The 15,934-nt window shown below is 40.5% G+C and overlaps 1 protein-coding gene across 1 annotated transcript in view; it reads left to right on the top strand.

The window, feature by feature from the left end:
- The first annotated feature begins 15,056 nt into the window (after positions 1 to 15,056).
- F13A1 (coagulation factor XIII A chain) overlaps positions 15,057 to 15,934 on the top strand; it is a 219,582-nt gene continuing 218,704 nt past the window's right edge. Inside the window, exon 1 of the mRNA XM_040353671.1 lies at positions 15,057 to 15,143. The gene's annotated coding sequence lies outside the window, so the exon portion shown is untranslated. The remainder of the gene's footprint in view (positions 15,144 to 15,934) is intronic.

Raw genomic sequence — 15,934 nt, 5'->3', positions numbered from 1 at the left:
CGCAGTGCCAAATCCCAAAACCTGGCCTGGGCCTTTAGCTGCATTTTGGTCCGGGGCTTAAGTGGTTAAGTGAAGTTGCAAAGAAGATCAGTAAGTGTGTGAGCCTTTATTTTTTGGAACAAAATCTTGTGGGGATTAGTTTTATTTCACCCAAAAAAGTCATTTTGTGACTTTAAATTGCCAATTGCCAAATTCCATTAAGTATAGCAACTTAAGGATGTGTACAAAAAGACAGCAAACATGTTAAAAAAAAAAAAAAGTAGTGTCTAGCCCAAAGGATGGCTGCACAATAATAAAAATTGTAACTTTACATATAGTATATACAGACTGTTAAACCATTGGATATGTGTAGGTATTAGTAATCATTACATTATCGGGCATTATATTCTTTTTGCCACTAGGTGGAGTGCCAGTTGTGGTATAATGAAAAGTTCCTCAGTATCAGCTTGGAAGCAGAGACCAAGAATAAGTAATGCACAGAATTCATAGATCAAGAGTAAGTGACACAAAAAGGGTGCAGAGGCAAAAGTAAGTGATACACAGAATGCAGAAGTCAAGAGTAGGTGCATACATAGTGCTAAGTCAAGGAGTAAATGACAGAAAGAGTGTAATGCCGCGTACACACGATCGGTTAAACCGGTGAGAACGGTCTGATGGACCATTTTCATCGGACCAAACCGATCGTGTGTGGGCCCCATCGATTATTTTTCCATAGGTAAAAAAAAAGCAATCTTGTTTTAAATTTAACCGATGAATACCTAACCGATAGAAAAAAAAATGATCGTCTGTAGGCACGTCCATCGGTTAAAAATCCACGCTTGCTCAGAATCAAATTGACGCATGCTTGGAAGCATTGAACTTCATTTTTTTCAGCACGTCGTTGTGTTTTACATCACCGTGTTCTGACACGATAGTTTTTTTAACCGATGGTGTGTAGGCACGACTGACCATCAGTCAGCTTCATCGGTTAACTGATGAAAATGGTCCATCAGACCGTTTTCATCGGATGGACCGATCGTGTGTACAGGGCATAAGGGTCAGGAGTAAGTGATGCATAAAAGAAGAGGTCAGGAGTAAATAATGGACAGAATGCAGAATTCAGGTGCAATGAGTGCAGGGGGTAGAAGTAAGTGATGCACTGAGTGCAAAGGTCAGGACCGCCATCAGTGGGGTACAGGCATTACACCTGTAAGGGGCCCGATGGTCTCCGGGGGCCTGGTAGGCCCCCCTCCCATCTTTTTTCCATTTTTATTTTTTGCATTACACCTGTAAGGGGCCCGATAGTCCCCAGCGCCCAAACCTCCCCGCTTATTATCTCACACCAGCAGAGAAGAGATTACAGCTTTTTTTTTTTTCGTCAGCACCCCCCCCTTCCCTGCTCCAGGGGGGGGGCTGCCTAAAGCTGTGTAAGGGGCCCCAAAATATGTGATGTCTTCCCTGCATACAGTGTGTGGTGTCTGGAGTAAGTAATGTGCAGAAGTTTAGAAAGAGATTAGGTGCAAGTATCACATGGAGCAAAGGTTGGGAGTAAGTGTTCTATGGAAAGAAGAGGTAATGAGGCTGACTTTTGTAACGGGACCTGCTGGAAATTTTTTGGATGAACAGCAGCCGCATCCAATCAGATATAGTGTCTGTTCTAGTATTTTGCTTGCCAGTGAAGCCCACTGTGAAAATATATTAGCCCCTGCGGTAGATTGGTAATCTTTGCTGTGTAGTAAAAAAATAAATAAAAAAAAAATAAAGGAAAAACTGCGCTGATTCAAAAAGGAAGTGCCAAGCTGCTACATACAAACAAACAAAGTCAGCAAAATAGTAAACAAAAAATGTAGCGCTAACAAACTCAAACTTTAAAATATATGATACCATGTGAGGCAACAACATCCATGATATACGTGCATGTACATGAACTACTGACACAAATATAGGTAGCCCACATGGTGCTAAATATAAAGAAGAAACGTTGCAAAGTCTATATCTTAAAATTGAATGGACATCAATTGAATAATTGGTGCAGGAAGACTGCTATCCAATGATTGGGATACAACAGGTATTCAAGTTGTCTGTAGAAATCTATGGGGATCACAATCACATCAAGGTATGGAGTGGATATAAACACGCTTACCAGATGAGTTGGACTCTAATACTGTACAGCAGAGAGTCAGCCAGACATTGTGGTCTTTGGAAACCGGGACCACTACAACCGGAGTAGGACCGTTGAAGAGACTGGAACTCCAAATGGCGTGGACAACAGGAACCAGCTATGCTTGGATGGTGTACTGCGTCAATACCACGAGCTCCGAGTGAAATCCTTGGACCGTCAATTAAGAGGTGCAGGAAAAGGACGTAACTGTTGGTCCTGCCAGAAATCCGATGTGGCCCTCAAGTCAGGAAATCCGATGCGGCCCTCAAGCAAGGAAAATCCAATGCGGATTTGGAGCAACACTTTCCAATGTCACCAAACTCCTTTCCCTGCAATGCATTTAGTGACATTGGAAAGTGTTGTAAAGAGAGAAGTAAAGGGCCGCATTGGATTTTCCTTGCTTGAGGGCCGCATCGGATTTCCTGACTTGAGGGCCACATCGGATTTCTGGCAGGACCAACAGTTATGTCCTTTTCCTGCACCTCTTGATTGACGGTCCAAGGATTTCACTCGGAGCTCGTGGTATTGACGCAGGGGGGGAGGCAGGTACCTAGTTTTTACAGGTACCCAGCTCCCACTTCCTCTTCTGGCGCAGTGGCGCCGGAAGGAAGTTCACCTCTCCCCCCTCCCTCCCTGCAATCATTTGGGACACATTACAGGTCCCAGAAGGTTGCCCAGCCATTAATAACGTGCAGCGTGGCTCGCGCATGCACAGTGCACGCCTGGCTGTGAAGCCACAGCCAGGCGCCCACCCTTCAAATGCCACAGAGAGGAGGGGGCCGCATCACTGGACCATGGGACAGGTGAGTGTCTGTTTATTAAAACTCAGCAGCAACTTTTTGTAGCGGCTGACTTTAAATGGGTGGAACTCCGCTTTAAAAGGGATTCTGCAGCAACACTTGCAACATTTTTGTGCTGTGTTGTGTAAATCAAGGGATTTTCTATGACACCCGGGACATCGGAAGGTGTCCAATTTTGCTTATTCACAACTTGGATAATTATGTGCGATTAACTTTATTTCATTGCTGTATTCCATAAAAAAAGATCTCTGGTGCTGGCATAGCCATACTGTACTTATACCTGGCTTGAAAGAAATGCCAACCTGAAAATGAATGTCATGCTCAGGGTGCTGAATCCCTTACAATTGCGATTACACAATATTTTTAGAAAGATCTCTGAAAGGAATTCCTACAATTTGTTTTGGATATCCTTGGAGCAATCTTGCTCAGGTACCCCTGTGCATTGCCTGCCATGGATTCGGCAGGATTTGATTCCTAACCTAAAGAACCACCCTACTATAGGCCCAACCCTCAGAGCTCTCATTCAGATGTCTCTCGTCTGTATCCAGCATTGGTTAACTTAAAATTTCCACTCTGCCTTTCAGATAGATGTTTTTTCCAGCTTCTTATAGCTGGAACCTATAGACTTGGGAACTTCCTTAGCATCTGATCTGAAGTCCACTTAGGCTCTCCAACAGGTGTTTGATCCCCTCTCTGGAAATGTGGTGTCTTCAACAACTGCTTCACTACCTCTCCGAGATTTTTGAATGGGGGTCTTTCCAACCGTCTGGAGTTGTCCTTTGAACAATTTTGCTTTGCTTTGAGACCATCTTACCAAATGGTCTCATTGACATATAAACTCCTGATTCAATCAGCAGACACTTTTATGTTCCCATTCCCAGTGAGAATACACCTCTTTTAAAAATATGTACCAGGAATTTTGCTACAAGGCCCTGACCAGATGGTATAAAGTTTCAACAGTTTTGCATAAGATGTTTCCCCATACAACAGATGTCTGTTGGCATTGTCGATCGATAGCGAGTATTGTACATATTTTTTGGACGTGCAATAAAGTCATAAGTTTTTGGTCACAGGTGAAAAACCTAATTAAAACTGACAGACTGTGACCTGAGAGATGATGACCCATCAAGATACCATCCAAATTTGGTGGGACTGTCCTCCGGTGAAAAGGTTTTGGAAACAAAACCATCGCAACACCCAGAGTGGCTCTCTTAACTATGATTCCAGGATCTTTAAAGAAAGCAAAGGAGGATGTGCTTAGACACTTCCTCGCTGCAGCCAGAGCAGTCATCCCACGACACTGGAAATCAACGACAGTACCTTCCCTGGGGGAATTGGCAATTGAAATGGACTTTATTAGAGATTTAGAAAGTCTGTTGGCATGGGAAAGGGGAAGAGAAGAACAGTTTTCTCATACTTGGTCCGTTGGGTCCTTAGCGGTATCCCCGAGCATGACTCGGGGTGGTTTTTCCATGCTAGGATCGGTATCCCCAAGTCACAGTCGGGGTAGATGTGCAGAGCGTGCAGCGGCGCTGCTTACCTGCTCGCTGAATCCACAGACAAAGTTACTTACCTTGTCCCTGGATCCTGCGATGCATCCCCGCTGTGTGAGCGAGCGGGACCTCGCTCGATTCACACAGTGCCCGCGTGCCACCGATCTCCGTTCCCTGCGACGTTACGACGCACGGGGGCGGAGAACGGCGCCAAATTCAAAAAAGTAAACAAACACATTACATACAGTATACTGTAATCTTATAGATTACAGTACTGTATGTAAAAAATACACACCCCCTTGTCCCTAGTGGTCTGCCCAGTGCCCTACATGTTCTTTTATATAATAAAAACTGTTCTTTCTGCCTGCAAACTGTAGATTGTCCATAGCAACCAAAAGTGTCCCTTTATGTCAAAAATGGTTTTAGAGCAGCTAGAAAACAGCGATAATAAATTATAATCACTTGCAGAATTGTGCAATAATGATTTGTGGGGAAATTCGTCATAAAAAAATAAAAGTAATGACAGCGACAATTCTGCAACTGAGCAAATTTCAGTGATTTTGAGTTGATTACATTATTGTGACTCTTGTTTGGTCAGATTTAAGTGAGTTATTCCTAAGAATTGCAGGCCTACAGTATAAAACGCCAAATGTCCTTGCAAAATAATTGTACCGCTTTTGGTACTTAATTTCAGACAGAATCATACCGCCAGGGAGGTTAAGAGAAATTCTACCATTGTTAAGCTACGTTGGAGAGATTATGATTATAATTATTAATGTTTTCATTCTTTTTTTCTCTCTCTTTTTCTAGTTTGAAATAATACCCGGTCGGTTTTACAGGCTAGACTGGGAGATCCCCCTCTTCTTTTTTTCTTTTTTTTTTCTTTCTTTCTTTCTTTTTCTTTTGTCTTTTTCCAGTATAGAGATGATTTGTACTAAAGATATGTAAGAATATTTACTATATGCTGTAAATTTATGATGATGGTTTTCATATATATATATATATATATATATATATATATATATATATATATATATATATATATATATATATATATATATATATGTACATCTGTTGTGTATAGGTAAACCCCTGTAATATCTCTAATATTTATAATATCTATAAAATAATAATAAAATAATATTGTAACAAGATACCTGCTGCACCTTCCCCACCTCCCTACATACAGATTCACCTTTTAAGTGTACCTTTTAAGAGTGGCCAAGGCATGCATTTGTGCCCTCTGGAAACAAGAACTCCCTGACAATTACACTGTTGCTCTCAAGGGTTACTGAGATACATCACATGGAAACATTACTGCCGCTCTGAAAGGAAAAGAAGAAAGGTTCAGGTGCACATGGTTCCACTGGACGATATTCACATGCTCTCATAAATATAAAAAACGCATTGGCTGGGGAAGACTAATGCTTTTAGACTTTACCTCCTTTGTCTGCTATATGGTATTGTTTCCCCTCTTCTTCTTACTCCCCCAACCCCCCCCCCCCGCCCCTTTTGTTATCATCTCTGGCTCCTGTTTATCTTTCCTCATTCTATCTATGTTAGATACTTCCATCTGTGTCTTATACAGTCTTCTCTAGTTCTGCTTTCTTGGTTGTCTTACTTAAAGATAGAACTGGGGGAATCCACACCACCAACTGACCTACTTGTAATTTATTTTATAGTATACTGATCGTACCAAATGTCTCTCTGGCATGTTATATGTATCATGTGTCCTCCACATGTACTTGTTTTATTGTCTGTATCTATGTAATCTGTTGGTAGGTTTATCCTGTTTTGTCCAAAAATAAATAAATACAGAATTTAAAATGTCTTCTGGTACATCTGACAACTTGAGGTCCAAAAACATCAATTTATTTTAGTCCAACACTAAATTAAAGACTATCCCGAAGGGTTATTGTTACTATAAGAAACAAAACATTTATTTGTTCTTCAGACCCCTTTCAGGTTATAATGCTGTCAATGTACATTATTTACCATAGAGGGCAAGGTTTACTCCAAAAATGTTATCAAACCAAATGTACTGGTCCTTCCAATACCCAATTCTTATGGCTGTTTCACACAATTGGAGGAACACTTCTGACTAAAATTAGAGATAGTTTTTGGTGTAAAATAAAATCCATGCATTCCAGTATGAATCTGCCATGAACGCAGGGCAGTTCCTCCCATTTATATTGAGAAAGGATATCTAAAGTTTGATATATATCCAGAATAAATGCTGGTAGAGACTGGCTTCAGAAATAAAAATCAATGTAATATGGGATGGTAATGTTGCCCATACAGCCAATGATTGGCTTCATTTGAGGATTTATGAAATCTTAAGGCATTTGGGGAAACTGATAAAAATAGGAGGTTTGTAGGTTTTCAATATAAATAATACATATTAATGACGCCAGACTTAAAAGTTTTGTCTAAAATACCAGCCGACTCTAACTGAAAATCATAAGTTGGATCTTTACCAAGTTTCATATTGGTCTGAACATTTTTCAGGAGTCTAAAGCTCTCCCTCATATCATTATGATATTCCCTAAACTTTCTTGATTGCTTTACAGAGGCATTAGCCATATTCCTAAAATTCTTAAGGGCTATTCCTTCATGAGTCAAAAGATTCGATTTATTGGATAAACTTTGACCTTTCTGCAAAGATCTGACAGTTTCCTCATAACCGTTTCATGGAAAGCAATATTAAAGAAGAGTTTGGATTGAATCAGACTGAAAACAGATTAAGACTTGAATGTGGTGTCAACAACCTCTGGTTCAAATTGTAACCCACGTGCTTCCAACCCTTTAAAAAAAGATAACCGCTCTGTGACCCTTATAATGAACCTCTTTGCTCTTGCTCATCAACCTCAAGAGCCCAAAAAACATTGAAGGTGGATAAAATAAATCTTTCAATGTTCCCAAACAAAGCCACAACATTGTTTTGTAAAATAGGAATGTCCTCCTTTGATTTTTGCAGTGAAAGAGAGGATTGGTTTACATTTTTCTGTTTGGCTGATTCCCATCATCACCTTGTTGTATACGCAAAGGGGTTGATTTACTAAAAATATATTGGTTTTTCACTTTGCAAGGGAAGGACCACTGTACAAGTAAGCCTCCATGGAGCTTAGTAAATGCGGTCAAATTTTTACATTGCATAGAATACTAGCTCATGTGCAAGAAAAACTTAAAAAACACAATTTTATTTGCATATAATTGGATGATGGAAGTCAGTTTTCTTGCCGTCTGTTTGCCTTTAGTAAATTAACCCCATAGAATACGTAGCTCTATAAAATATAGGGCCAGTAAACCCTTATTACCCTGTTTTGTTCATTTTCCCACTTATTTCATGAACCATGTGCCCTTAGTTAGCAGTAGCTTGGACTTTAGAATATAAGTGAACTTTTTTTCATTACGTGGTTAGCCTTACCATGAGTATTGCAATTCCTGTTGGTATTGGGTCCATTAGGCTCCATATTGCACTTTATTTAGAACCTTTTTTCTTCTATTTTTTACAAACCGCAGGGTGCTGTCCATTGGGGTCTTTGTAGGTATGCTGTGGGGATGTATCCAAAAGGTGGTATATTTAAAAAAAGGTGCAAAGGGACCAATTAAAAAAAGTTTATTTATGCATTTGTAGAATTTTATTTAATGATATAGTAGTACCAGCAGGTAACAAATTAAAAATTCACTCTTCTGCATTTGGTATTTGTTTATTCTCCTTATACAGAATAAATACATTAGTACGCATCAGCAGTGTATATAACTAGAAATTCCACAGTTGCTGGAAGTTAGCTAATGTTATTGTAAAAACTAGCAGCCATGTGTTAAATTGTCTTGCTGCAGAATTTACGATGCCTTATTCCAGTTGTGAAAATGCCAACAGCTCTATCATTTGTGCTGTAGAAACAAAGAATAGCTTTAAAAAATGCTTTGGGTTTGGTGGTAAAGTATAAATGAACATAAGGGTAGCACATTGGAATTTTAATTAAAGAATGTTACATTTCTGAATGCTTCAGTGAATTTCTTAGGTCAGTTTGGTGCAATTGCAAGTAGAAATAAACAGGGGCTTGGTTTGAAACTTCTGGCCCTCAGTGCCTGCATTATTATTATAATTTTTTTGGTACTTATATAGTGCTGTCAATTTACGCAGCGCTTTACATATACATTGTACATTCACATCAGTCCCCACCCTCAAGGAGCTTACAATCTAAGGTCCAGGGCTGGACTGGGACAAAAATTTGGCCCTGGACTTCATCCAGACCGGCCCACTTTAATTCAATAAAATGCGCCCCCCCTACATCTATTATTGTATATCATGAGAGGGTGAGAGAGAGGGGAATGAGAGAGAGAGAGAGAGAGAGAGAGAGAGAGAGGGAGGGTTGAGGTTGAGGGAGAGGGGGTGAGTGTAAGAAAAAGAGAGTGAGTGTAAAAGAGAGGGGGTAAGTGTAGGACCCCTTTTTACACTGAGGCGTTTTTTAGGCGCTTTTGGGCTAAAAATAGCGCCTGTAAAGTGACTGAAAAACGCTTCCGCTGCAGTCCCAGTGTGATAACCTGAGTGCTTTCACACTGAAAGCAGCATCTCTGTTTTAAAAAACGGCCCACTGAGCCATCGGCCCACCGGGAAACTCCCTGTAGTCCCTATGGCCAGTCCATCCCTGCTAAGGTCCCTAACTTGCATTCATATACTAAGGCCAATTTAGACAGAAGCCAATTAACAGCATGTCTTTGGAGTGTGGGAGGAAACCCACACGTACAGGGAGAACATGCAAACTCCAGGCAGGTAGTGTTGTGGTTGGGATTCAAACCCGCGACCCTTTCTACTGCTAGGTGAGAGTGCTACCCACTACACCACTGTGTATGAATTTAATGCCAGTGATGAACCAAGGCTCTATCCAGTACTTCATATTCGACATCTAACACCACCTATATCCTCCGCTACAACTCATCACTTGTAATATCTCTGAAGTTTGGAAAGAAGCAAAGCCCAGTCTAATGAATAATGAAGAAAGAAAGCCGGGAAAGAAAAATTTGGCCACAGGATGTGTTACGTCATGTGGCCAGCCTCTTCACCAATCATAGAGTGTTTTCTGCTGCAGCAGTATGCCGAGAACACTCAATGAGAAACCACATGATCAACACTGCAGCCTGTATTTTATGAATGGCACATAAAATGCAGGAGCAGGGCGTGCTAAACACTACAGTGTTCAGCAGAGAGCAGAAAGTGATATCCACTCTTTATTATAAATGGGGACCCCAGTTTTAAAACCCTAATTTCTATAAATAGTATGTGACTGTGTATTTGTTAACATTTGCATATTTTTTCAGTACATACGCAGGGTCTGCTTTCTACTTGGTAGTGGTACACTAGTGATGTGTTTTTTTTTTTTTCAATTCAAGCCTATAATTTACAAAAAATACACTCCCTATGTGGCTGATATATTATTTCAGCAGTTGTTACAGCAGTTATTATTGATCAAACTTTTTTTTTTTTTTTTTAGTAGTAGTCACTTTTTTTACACAATAAAACCTGGAAGCTGATTGGTTACAATGCAGAGCTGCATCAGATTGTACACGCTCCAATTTGAGTAAATCAACCCTTTTATGTCTCTGTTGGGGAGATCTCCCCTTTATCTGTACTGTGATAATTGTTACTGTGACCATTGTGACACAGGAAAATTCTTGCTGTCAGCAGAACAAAAGACGAGGGGAAATCTTCCCTTGGGGGCATCTGTTCTGCTGATCTGAGGAATTCCTCTCACTTTGGGATATTTCTCCTATCCTCCTGTCGCATTTCTGGGCAGGGATACATCATCAATAGTACACAGGCAGCAAAAAAAATAACACTACCCTTATCTATCTAAAAAATCAGAAATGTTTAGTTATACATCTACTCTAAGAAGAGGAGTAAAGTGACTGAAAATAGTAGAAAATAAGTATATTAACATGTTAATATAATTTCAAAAACATATCTGTTTTTTAAATGTATTTGCAATACTGATATATATCTCATAATATATGGATTATTGTATAGAATGTACAGAAAAAAAATTCATGGAGGAGGGTAAAGGCTAACTCTCTATATAACGGAACATTTCCCTGATTATGTCCTTTCATGGCCGAAACATGTTGGGCGGAGCTAGGCGTCTGATGCTATTGAAGGTGTCCAAGCTTGTTAGCACAGTGAAGGTGGTGTAGAGTTGTACTTTTATACCTATCCTTTTGGTTGTTACAAAGCTGGACTTAGCAGTTTTCACTGCACTATTTTGTTTTTACTCTGGAATATTTTAACCACTTGTCACAAAATCCCTTACCTGTATGCCATTCTGCTTCAAGTGGTTGTACTAATACTGTTTTTTTTAGAGCCGATGGTCAACTTTCTTGCGATAACAAACAATGTGGCTATCACAAGCAGCGGGGGGTTTTGGCTTCACCAAGAGCACTTACATAATCTTTACATTTTTCAAAATACCTGTTTATTATTAATCTTAATAAACAGTTACCGTATTTATCGGGGTATGCTACGCTCCGGCGTATAGCGCGCACCCCTAAAGTGGACCCACATTCCTGTGGAAAAAAGATTTTTGTACTTACAGTTTTGGTGTCTTGCGCGACGTCCATCGGTGGCCTCGTCGGGTCCGACGTCCGTCTGCGGCTTCGGGTGTCCTCTTCGTCGGGTCCGGCGTCCTTCTGCGGCGTCCTCCCCGCTCGATCCCCGCTTTCCTGCGGCGAGTTTGAATACTACGCCGGCATATACCGTCCAGGACGTGAGCGCGAGAGGAGCCGAGCCTGCCCGACTATACACGAGTGTACTGCGCTCGGTATATGCCAGCGCAGTACACTCGTGTATAGTCGGGCAGTCTCGGCTACACTCGCGCTCACGTCCTGTACGTCCAGGACGTGAGCGCGAGAGGAGCCGAGCCTGCCCGACTATACACGAGTGTACTGCGCTCGGTATATGCCGGCGCAGTACACTCGTGTATAGTCAGGCAGGCTCGGCTACTCTCGCGCTCACGTCCTGTACGTCCAGGACGTGAGCGCGAGAGGAGCCGAGCCTGCCCGACTATACACGAGTGTACTGCGCTCGGTAAATGCCAGCGCAGTACACTCGTGTATAGTCGGGCAGGCTCGGCTACTCTCGCGCTCACGTCCTGTATGTCCAGGACGTGAGCGCGAGAGGAGCCGAGCCTGCCCGACTATACACGAGTGTACTGCGCTCGGTATATGCCAGCGCAGTACACTCGTGTATAGTCGGGCAGGCTCGGCTACTCTCGCGCTCACGTCCTGTACGTCCAGGACGTGAGCGCGAGAGGAGCCGAGCCTGCCCGACTATACACGAGTGTACTGCGCTCGGTATATGCCAGCGCAGTACACTCGTGTATAGTCAGGCAGGCTCGGCTACTCTCGCGCTCACGTCCTGTACGTCCAGGACGTGAGCGCGAGAGGAGCCGAGCCTGCCCGACTATACACGAGTGTACTGCGCTCGGTAAATGCCAGCGCAGTACACTCGTGTATAGTCGGGCAGGCTCGGCTACTCTCGCGCTCACGTCCTGTATGTCCAGGACGTGAGCGCGAGAGGAGCCGAGCCTGCCCGACTATACATGAGTGTACTGCGCTCGGTATATGCCGGCGCAGTATTTAAACTCGGCGCGGGAAAGCGGGTATCGGCGTATATCGCGCTCCCACGATTTTTCCTGATTTTCAGGGCAAAAAAGTGCGCGGTATACGCCGATAAATACGGTAATTACAGCCAAAAATCATCTGCCGCCCTCCCTTTAAATCCTTATACCTTTTTCAAAAAAAATTCAATAGCCTTTTGTGCACTTTTAGCCATTTTCTTACATGCTTTCTTGGAAAAGAAGTTACCTTCTTTGTTAAAGTATATATATTGCTTACTTTTCATGTATTTCCATACATCTCTACTGCAGATGTGCTACATTTCAATTGCAACAAAAGTGCCACATAAAGATTTTTTTATTAAATGCACTGAATAATAATGCAGAGATGTGAACAACACCATGGATTATAGTAGCACAGATTTGATCATGCAGTTTACCAAATTTAAAAGTAATAAAGCAATCTTTAGTATTGTAGATCATAACTAGAGAACCCTCTGATCAGCTTTACCCTGCACTTGCAAACACGTTAACATGCGCTGGTTAGCACAATAAATTGTGTTGTATTAAGGCAGCTCAACCATTATTAATGGGCTGCCAATACACTGTAACAGACCAAAAAAATGACCTGGCCCTTTTTTACAAATCAGGTCAACACTATGTAATTTATGAGTATAGACCTCTACTTAGTGTGCGTTGGGGTGCCATATGCAATGAATGGCACTGCAGCACATCGCACACAGGGTAGGTGTCAGTTGTGTGCTGCACCAATGTGTAAGTCTGAATGGGTGCTCCAAAAAGTCACAGGTTTGTATATAAAAATGGTATCACCAAACAATAACATATACTAATATTTTTTTTTTCTGATTTTCAAAGCATTTATTTTAAGTAAATGAGAAAAAATGGAGGAGAAGAAACTGCGCTAAACCATGCTGGAAAAATATATTAGTTGAAAAATATATGTGTGATCCCAATGAAATAAATACATCTGTGAAGATAACAAAGCTGCAAACCTGCTGATAAACAAACAGTGAACAAAATTGGTAAAAATATAGTTTGCGCTAACTGTAATTGATCTGCACCAAATATGAACAATAGTAATAATGAATAATTGTCACTTAGTGCAAATAAGTAAATGAATTTGAGTGAATAAAAACACAGAAATGAATAGTCCAATGAACTGAACACTGTAATAATACGTGGAACAAATTAGTGTTATGTGAACCAAATAAGTCCAGAAAAAAACGCCAGTGAAAGTATTTTGTGAAAAATATATGCTGTAATTGCTTCACAAATAGAAGTTGTTTGATAGGATCCACCACCGAGAGAAGTGCCTGCTTACCGGATCTCATTGACCCCCTATTACAGGAGATCAAAGACAGCTTTAACAGATACAGCTCACTCTACTCCAAACAAATCCGAATGATGATAGGTCAAGTCAAATCACCCACAGACTCATATGGACTCCAATGGCAGAAATCATACCAAAAAGACAACAAAAATAGCTCCCATAGTGTAAAACCGTATAGGATTTATTTTAGAAAGGATAAAAAAACACACTTACATCAAATCAATAGAAAAAGAGCCTTAAACCTGCGGTGCCAACCCGTCGCCTGCAGGTAAACCCGTTCCTGTTGGTAGGTACAATGGAGAGTGACGTTTCCGTGCCGTTCCGCCCTACACCGTTTCGCAATAACTTACGTCTTCCAGGGGCATGGGCGGCGCATCACGTCACACCCTATATACACAGTATAATGACCAGACCCCGCCCTCGAACGCAGTGTGCGCACACGCGCCAATCCGAGGACCAAGCCTCATTTGAAACTTCCAATCAGTCTTAACGTGCATGACGATGTGTGCACCAAGCCTCATGCAACCATCATGTGCAAAGGCGCGCGTGCATGCGCACTGCGCCGCTAACCAAGCCTCGTTTTCAATCACTGTCTGAGGACAGGCGCACAGGCGCACTGATACCATGAGCCAAGCCTCACTCTGAGTCGCTGTCCCCAGACGTGGAATAACTTTTAAAGAGGAGGAAAAAACTCCCTTTGGAGATTGATTCAACTCCACTGATGGCATCCAATCATATTCTATTGGGAAGTCATGGAAATTCATGTTATACCAACCACACCATATACCCAAAAGAAAAAACGCCATAGAGGCTGTTATAATTTGAACATTATTAAAAATGATATTGGTTAAAAAAATTAAGATATTAAAAATATTAAAATATATTGAAATATTTAATATATCATTTTTTTTTTATTAAACTTAAAGTGAATTGTCAACATTTATGATACTGAAAAACAAATCTAAATTGTACTATCGCGTGCAGAGACTCAAAATAACAACTTTTGGCCCATGATACCAGATAATTCCATCCAATAAAATTAAACATATCTGACAATCAAAATACAATATATGCTGGACTATTCATTTTTGTGACTTTATTCACTCATATTCATTACTTATTTGCACTAAGTGACAATTACTAATTATTACTTTTGCTCATATTTGGTGCAGATCAATTACAGTTAGCGCAACCTATATTTTTTCCATTTTAAGTAAATGAACCAGTTACTATTATTTTTCCTAAAAAAAAAACAAACAGTACTTTACTATGAAATATCTGCATTATTTATTAATTTTAAATATTTGTGACTACACAGACTAATTATCACTAGTGATATGCTATTATTTGCAGAGAATACTACGTCCCACTGTTCTACATGCTACATGTTTGTTTAAAATTCCATGACAGACTGTCACTAGTGTTCTATTACAGAAAAATGCTGAAAGTCTATGGCACAACAAATGTTAGCCTGTTTGTAGCCCAATCACTGTCATCTGTTTCCTTTTACACTCAGTGACCACATTTTTCATAGAAGTCTATTTTAAAAGCAGGCGTGCAATCTGATAATAATTAACAAGCTGGGATGGGTGGAGGACAAAGAGAAGGGAAACCAATGAAACCATGGTGGCAAAATGGGTGGGAAGAGGTGGAGTGGAGGGTATCTCTAAAAAAAAAAAAGAACTTTACAAGACACTGGTAACTCTGACGGGAGGAACAGCCACAAGCAGTTTAGAGAAGGAAAAGGTATGTGCCTATTTCTGCACAAAGCTGAAAGCTCACAATATGTATTTTAATGCTTACTTTAAATTATTATTATTATACAGGATTTATATAGTGTCAACAGTTTACGCAGCGCTTTACAATATAAAAGGGAGACAATACAGTTACAATACAATAAAATACAAGAGGATTAAGAGGGCCCTGCTCAGAAGAGCTTACAATCTAATAGGGTGGGGCAGGTAGTACAAAAGGTTGTAACTGTAGGGAATAAACTGATGGAAGTGGTAAAAGATTAGTCATTATGTCATTATGTTTGGTATTTAGGTGTCCCTCTAAAAATATTTTCAGAAATGTAACTTGATTTGCACTTAATTTTTTAATTAGTGTACTAAAGAATGGGTTTGATTTACTAAAGAAGAGAAGATGCTTACTCCTCTAAATAAAGTGAAGCGGTGTCCACCTCAAATAATTAGCCATGTGCAAGCAAAAACAGAATTTTTATTTTTTTCTAATTTCCCTCGAAAGTGATTGGTTATTTATAGTACCAATGGTAAACCTCAACTTATAATAATAACACTGGTTAACCTCAATTACTAACATTACCTAACTTAAACTTTGCTATGTGAACAAACTCTTGTCTTCTAGTAAATTAACCCTAATGCACAAAAGTATACAAAGTTCCATTACTCTACTGGTGTAAGTGTGTTGTAGTTTTACTTTGCACATTTGTTTTCAATTATGGTCATATGACGGTGGACATGTGTCTTTATTTTAGCCTAGTTAATAATGTAACTATGTACCAAGATGTTCTTTAT

Source organism: Rana temporaria, chromosome 5, assembly GCF_905171775.1.
Source record: "Rana temporaria chromosome 5, aRanTem1.1, whole genome shotgun sequence".
Taxonomy (NCBI): Eukaryota; Metazoa; Chordata; class Amphibia; order Anura; family Ranidae; genus Rana; species Rana temporaria.
This window is presented reverse-complemented; position numbering and strand designations above follow the sequence as displayed.